A 6,967-nucleotide genomic window follows, 5' to 3' on the forward strand; every position below is an offset into this window, starting at 1 on the left:
TTAACTGATGGTATATGCAGGGGATGATAATCAATGTAATGAAACAAGGTATATGAATTGTTGAATGTAAAACTGATGATATTCCCTGTAAACTTTCACTCAATCCACAATAAAAACCTTAAATTAAAAAAAAAAAAAGCTACCTGTCTTCAACCATTAATTTATAAGTTTGAATGAAAAAAAAAAAGTTAAACAATATATTTACCTGAATTTTACTAAAATAGACATGATAATCATTCACTTTAAACAGCTTAATTGACCTCTATTTTTTAATCTCATTGATTTGCATGTGGACTATAATACTATGACCAGTGACTAAACAAAGCAGGTTGATTTTAATATACCTCTATTTCAGAAAGATCATGGAATTATCATTGTATAATATAGTGTTCAGGAAATATGACCTTGGGAGTGGCTTTTTTCTCTCTTTGTGTGGAGATGGACAATTTGGCTCATAACATAAAAGGGCAAATTTACATATGCTTAATATTTTGGTTTTGGGTTAAGATATCAGAGCTCCTATTTTCCCTTAAGAAAAGGCAAGGCATTTTTTCTCTTCAATTGTTCTAGCTTAATAAAAGCAAAAACTGTAACGGCTGTGAATCGTTGAGAGGTCTCTCAGTATTGCATGTATTCTAAACACATCTTAGTTTTGTTGGCAACTTGTTCCCTAGCCCAAAGCCTGAATACTAATAATGTGAAAAATCTGACATTATTCAGGCCACATAAGGACTGCTTTTCTTGTGAAATGCCACCTTATAAAGATACTGAATATAATATCTTCTATCTAAAAGATAAGTATTAAAAATAATGTCGTTGTCTCACCCAGGAAATGAGTCAAGGTTTCTGGATCAAGTATCAGGTGATTGTTGTGAACAAATGACACAGGGTGGGTGGTCTATGTAAACAAAAATATGTGTGCCATTTGAAGGATACCATGTGGTTAGTCATCTACCACAAACCTCCACACAAAAAAGTGCAGGAGTTCCTGCAATGTCTTTGTTTGTGGGCGTCATCCTTTGAATTATTGCTATCTCCAGAGAATCCATATTAAAGTTATTGTCAGTTTAGAAAACATGTTGGTGCATTATAATACATTATGTATGAAGTTGGTTAGGTGTTACTTTTGAGAGAATGTATAGGGATGTGAATCATATGAAAAAGAATTCCTAGAAAATTATGTTTAATGGTCATGTACAAGACTATTCTTCGACTAGACTAATTCTTTAAAGACATAGTCATAATCTTATTTATTTTTTGATCCTTCAGTGTGCTCAGCATAGTGTAATACATTTATTTCAATATAGGATTTTAAAAATGACTTAAATTGAAAGAAGTATCAAATGATGTAATGGTTAAATTTTGCATCCCCCCCACCCAAAAAAAAATTTGTGTCAGCTTGGCTGGACAATGATTATCAGTGATTTAGAAATTATGTGAGGATCCTAATAATGTGATCTGATGTGATAATCCAGTAAAAAAATTAAGGGTAGGAGTCCTGGTGTGGTGCTGTAGGATAAAACACTGGACTGCAAGGTTGTTTTGAACCACAAAGTTGGCAGTTCCAACTCACCAGCCATTTCTTAGAAATCCTACACAGGGTCACTATGAGTTGAAACTGACTCAATGGCACTTAACAAGAACAACAATACACTATCATTAATCCCACTAGGAACCTAATCCAGTGTCTGAGAGACTTCCAAGGGTGTGGCAACACCTTTAATCTTTCAAGAGATGAAAGTTGAAAGACATGAGCAGAGAAGGAAGGACCCACAACCACCAACAAAGAAGAACCAGGAGTGAAATGCATCTTTGGACTTGGGGTCCCTGCTCTGTAAAGCTCCTAGATACAGGGAATTGTTTATAGGAAGTCCCACGGAGATCTCCAAGGAATGCTGGGTCTACAAATGCTGAAAGGAGACAAGGACCTGTCCTCAGAGCTTATACTCTGAATTCTGACTTCTAGTATTCTAAGCTGTGAAAGAATACATTTCTGTTTGTTGAAGTCATCCACTTGTGGCATTTCTGTTGTAGCAGCACTAAAGAACTAAAACAATTGGGATGGAGATTTTCTTTTCAGGAACAGAGAGCTTTCTGAAAGTGAAGATTCCTAAGCACAAATGTCATCTCCAACCATCTACTTACTTCAATCTTTTTTAGGACTCTACCCTGACAGCAGTTCTAAGACCATCACATAGCAAATCTCCAGTTGAAAAAGATTTCATTTCAAGGAGAATGTAAATTAGCCTCTTTCTCTGTTCATAGTCATATTGGTATAGAAAAAAAGTACTTAATTTCTTTTTAAATGCTCATGATGACCTACTTTTGTAGGTAGTCTTGTCATTTAACCAATTTTGGATGGATTGGTAGACCTGGACAAAAATGAGAGCAATGGCATTTCACTGTTTTACAATGTATCATTAGTGGAGTATTAGAAAGAGCTAAAATTCTAAAATTTCAACGTCTGGGTTTAATAACTTGACTGCATGGAATTTTATAGGCATTATTTAACCCTTAGGAGTATCAGTTTCCTCCAAAATGGAAACGAAGATCATCAGGTTAAATAAGATGACTCATATCAAACACTGAAGCTACACTTAAATAATAATCTTATATCCTCATATTCCCCAACATGATACTCCCAAGGAACACAAAAATCAAGTTTCACTCTAATTATATTAAGGAAACTTCAGTAAATTAAAACAGCAATAATAATCTCAGATACATATGCTTTATTGTCATTCAATAACAAAAATGAAAAAGACAAAATAGTAATTGCTGTTTTCACTCCTGGGTTTCCCCCAAATCTTTATGATCCTTTATTCTCTTTTCCATCTATACCATGAATTTATGTTAAGGTCACTCATGTCAGAACCTTGCTAATTTGGGCATTTTCTAACATCAGTAAGACAAAGCAGTATCTGGGTCTTTCACCTACATAGTAGTAGCGGTTGTGTGCTATGGAGTTAGTTCCAAATCATACCCACCCTGTATAGCATTTCCAAGGCAGTAAATCTTTGTTATTGTTAAGTGCCATTGAATCAGTTCTGGCCCATAGCAACCCTGTATAGGGTTTCTGAGGAGCTGCTGGTGAGCTTGAACCACCGACCTTGCAATTCAAACAGTTTTGCAGTCTGGCACATTAACCCACAATGCGACACAGGTGCAGAAAGTCTCATCTTTCTTCCCTGGAGTGGCTAGTAGATTAAAATACTGACCTTGAGGTCTATAGCCCAATTTATAATCCACTACATACATAATTATTAAGGAGCTCTGGTAGCGTAGTGGTTACGAATTGGGCTGCGAACCTTAAGGCCAGCAGTTCGAAACTACGAGCTGTTCCGTGGGAGAAAGATGAGGCTTTCTGCTCCCGTAAAGATTTATAGCCTCAGAAACCCTGTACAGGGTCGCTATGGGTTGGAACCGACTCGAAGGCACTTAAAAACAACAACAACAACATACATAATTAGATTTAGAACCCAAAACCAAACAAACTAAAGAATTGTTTTCCACATAATATCTATTGTATAGTGGTGGGGTGGGTTTATTTTGATGTAGTTGATGTAATTCTTGTTTTAACTTCAACCATGTTTCTGAAATGTAAGCACTGGATGATCTGCTGACCAATCGTTCTGGTAGGTACAAGAAAAAATAAGGAGAAAAACAGAAAGAGATAAGGATGTTCAATGTTCAATAGGCATAGTTACAGAAGAAGATATAGAAGAACACGGCACAAAGAAAATTTAAAGCCAGAGATGCCCTCTGCTGAACACCATTAAATTGATGTTTTTCTATTTTACTTTCCTTATTCCTTCTTTCATTCCAAAACCAGATCCAGACACACTCTAAAATAAAGCATGAGTATGTATGTGTGAAGCACCTCTGGTAGGGTAGTGGTCATCAGTTCGCATCTACCAGCTGCTCCGAAGGAGACAAATGAGGCTTTCTACTCTGGTGAATATTTACAGCCTCAGAAGCTCTATATAGGGCCGCTGTGAGTCAAACCAACTCCATGGCACTTAACTACCACCACCATGTATGCACTCACACACTCACACACACATAATTGAAATTCACTTCACTAATATCCCATTTTCTCACAAGAACTTACTCTCTGTTACAGTTATTTCAATAAAATCCATTTGAACTGAAAAATCTTAATGCATTAACAACCAAAAAGCATGGAAGTTAGTTTGAACGAAACTTTCATTGAAATTTAACTCAGAGCATGTGATCAGTTAAAAGATAGGTCTAGCATCCAGTACTATCTCTTTACAACCTCAGTTAATTTTATTGAAAATCCTTGCATACAGAAATCATATTTCTGATTTCATGAAATGAGACTGAAAACTGCATATCTTGGGAGTACTTGGAGAAAGGCAAAGTTTTTAGGGTGGAGGGTACAGTAATTCTTTGGAATTAAGACACTACTATACCTTTGCTTATTAGAGTCCTTTAAAGATGAAATTAAAGGTGTAGGGAAGTAATATTTAATGAGCATCTGATGTGCTGAATAAATTGACAGGTAGACATATAAGTCTACAATATGATCTGATGCACAGATGTAATTAACTGTGGAGATATGATTGTATACTTGAGTTAGGGTGTGGTCAGGAAACTTCCTACAAATTGTCTCTTTTTTCAGGTAAATGAAGGCTTTTGCTACTGGCCAGTATTATATTCTTGGCACAATGCTGGAATAAGGATATGATGGCAAGACTTTTGACACAAAATAGTTTTGATTTTCTCCAATACATTAATTTTCAATTGTTAAGTATTAAAAAGTATTTTTATTAATTGTGCTTTATGGAAGTTAGTGCAAAGACAACTGTAATTCTGTAAAGCTAAAAAACACATACTAGTCCTACCCTGATTATTCTCTGTAGAGTAACAGAGGACTGTTTCATAAGTATTCTAATTAGAAGTTGTTGTTTAGTGCCACTGAGTCAGTTCCTACTCCCAGCAACACTGTATAGAGTTTCCCAGGGGTGTACAGTGAATTTGAACCACCAACCTTGCAGCTGAAACTGGCCTTATGGTCCAGTGCTTATCCTACAGCACCACATCACAATGATATGTTTTATTGTTGTAAGTGCCATCTAATCAGTTCCAACCCATAGCAACCCTATATAGGGTTTCCTAGGAGCAACTGGTGAATTTGAACTGCCAACCTTGCAATTCAAACTGACTTTTCAGTCTAGTGCATTAACCTACAGTGCCACAGCAGGACACACCTTCCTAAAATAGAGGGTGAGCTGTAGCAAGGAATGTTATCATGGTGTTCCCATGTATTAACCCAAACAGATTCCATGAAAATGATGCCAGTGTTCTTTTTCCAACTCTGCATCTCAAATCCACAACCAGTTCTTCACATTTAATTAACTTTGCATCTTTGAAGCCCTCCCGTCCTCTGAGCAATTCAAGGAAGACATAACTAATACAAAATCAGTAAATGTCAGCCTCCAGAGAAATGAGCTTTCTTCCTCAGAAGCAGGGTTTCTACTGGCATTCCACAACCCACACTGAGGCACTAACGGATACCAGTGATATTGCTGCTTTGAGGCAATATGTCTTAATGTAAAAGCAAGCAAAGGCTTACTTCTTAATTTTTTTCCCCTCATCTAGAGAAGCAAGAATTGCCAATTTTCAGTGTTACTGCTATTAACTGTTGAGTCAGTCCCAACTCATGGGGACTCAGTACACAGGATTTCTGAAGAGTGGTTGGTAGATTTGAACCACTTACCTTTTGGTTAACAGTCTAGTGCTTATCCTACAACACAATACTAGGACTCCAATGTTCAATTGTACCTTTTAAAAAATGTTCCCATAAATTCACATGTAGATTTATGTTGAAAACTATTTTTGGGTTCTTCTACTTTGTTAATCGAATACATCATATGTTCAAGGAGAGGCAACTTTTGAAGCAATTGTGACTGAACATACGATACCCTTTCACATATGCATGTAACTCTTTATTTTGTCTTCAACTTATTGCCTTTATTTATATTTTCCTATTTTTTGTTTCATTATTCCTTTTCTCCTACTTTTGTTTCCCCCACATTACTCATTTAATTGGTAAATATTTATCGAACACTTACTATATCTTAAGCAACAGACTATGCAATAGCTATAATGTCTGAAGTCTTATGCCATAAGTTACCCAATTTTAAGAAATATTTCCCCTCAGCTGAAATAGACATGTAAGTATTATATTCTTAATTTTAAAAGAATTTGAACAAACCAGGAATTTGAATTTAGAGAAATCATATTATGCTGAAGATCACAGGCTAATATGTCCTAATTAACTTAACTTTGGTCTGAACCTAGGTCTTTGTTCACTAAATTACCTTGCTTCTTTCTTCCTCCATTGGAACTTTGAATCCATCTTTGGTATTGAGGACTTAAGGAACATATTAAACTGCTGGCTAGGAACATTCTCAAACAATCCCCCAGTGATGGAGGACTGACCATACCACCAGTCAGGATATGTTTTGATCTTCTTTCTTCCCAGCAACGTGAGTAATTTGTTGTGCTGAGCAGTTAAGCAGGATGGATGGGAAAACATCTACTATCAGAGCTGAATGTGCCCTCATTTATTCAAAGCCCTCTTACTGGCCTAACCAAGCATTCCAGCAAAAGCCGAGCTCTTAAGAATAGCAGATGATCATATTTTGTTTCATTTTTAAAGGAAAAGATGGTCTTGTCAAAGCTACAGGGTAACACACAGATATCATTCTGACTGCACTCAGATGCCTAAATAATCTTTGGACAGCTGAGCAACATACAATTTCCTCTGGTATAAGTGTGCTTTAGGCAATGATTCAACATAAACATAAGGATAAAGATAAGCCAACAAAACACACAGAATTTAAAGGACTCAAGAGTCTCTGAAAGACCCAGTGTTTCCAGAATCCTTCTTTTTTCCTTTTTTGTATGTCTTACTGTGAATTGAGTGATAGTTTATATC

The sequence above is a fragment of the Chrysochloris asiatica genome, unplaced genomic scaffold (genome assembly GCF_000296735.1).
Source record: "Chrysochloris asiatica unplaced genomic scaffold, ChrAsi1.0 scaffold00016, whole genome shotgun sequence".
Taxonomy (NCBI): domain Eukaryota; kingdom Metazoa; phylum Chordata; class Mammalia; order Afrosoricida; family Chrysochloridae; genus Chrysochloris; species Chrysochloris asiatica.